Source organism: Sinocyclocheilus rhinocerous, unplaced genomic scaffold (genome assembly GCF_001515625.1).
Source record: "Sinocyclocheilus rhinocerous isolate Xijiao unplaced genomic scaffold, SAMN03320098_v1.1 C35942965, whole genome shotgun sequence".
In the NCBI taxonomy this organism is placed as follows: Eukaryota; Metazoa; Chordata; class Actinopteri; order Cypriniformes; family Cyprinidae; genus Sinocyclocheilus; species Sinocyclocheilus rhinocerous.
Genome location: NW_015768413.1, coordinates 1 through 717, shown reverse-complemented (window position 1 = coordinate 717; position 717 = coordinate 1). Strand labels below are relative to the sequence as shown.

The 717-nt window shown below is 45.6% G+C and overlaps 1 pseudogene; it reads right to left on the bottom strand.

The window, feature by feature from the left end:
• Window positions 1-250: 250 nt before the first annotated feature.
• On the bottom strand, window positions 251-664 carry LOC107735282 (microphthalmia-associated transcription factor pseudogene; annotated as a pseudogene).
• Window positions 665-717: the final 53 nt, after the last annotated feature.

The window sequence follows — 717 nt, the reverse complement described above, 5'->3', positions numbered from 1 at the left end:
AAATCAGTGACTCTTAACTAGTAAACTCCAACATGATAAATGAAATATATATATATATATTTATATATATACACTAAATATTCTAAAATACAAGAAAAGTACTGTACGTAATTGTGCTCTTCATGTTACACATGATCTGGATTGAAAGGAAACCAGCTGAATGTAGCATGGGTACTCTCAGGTAACATGTCATTATACAAAGAAACATCTAATCGTCTAACTTTGGTTCATCAAAAGTTTGTTCACAATGCTAACAGCCATTTTCATGTTCATCCATACTGCTGCTGCTGCTGCTGCTGTTGGATGGGATGGGGGAGCCAGAGGACAGCAGGGGGTCACTGCTGCCCACTGGAGACAGGGTGTTGTCCATGAACATGTCCTCCAGCTTGGTGGAGGCCTTGTTGGTGCTGTCGTAGACCCCCGGTTCCCCTTCCTCCGTGGGGCTGTCGTTGTAGCTGATGGTGCCATTGTTGAGGTCCAGAGTGGTGGTACGGGACAGGTCAGGACTGGGGAGGTGTGGGTACAAATCGGATGTGCAGTCCCCCATACCAGGCTCTTGTTTGATGGCTCGAGCCACCAGGTCAGTGGAATAAAAGCTTGGAGAGGCTACAACGGCGAGTCCATGAGCACGGGCTTGCATCTCAAGCTCCTGGACGCCAACCAGAAATGACAAATACACACTTTAGCATAACATGAAGCAGTAGATTACTAAAAAAA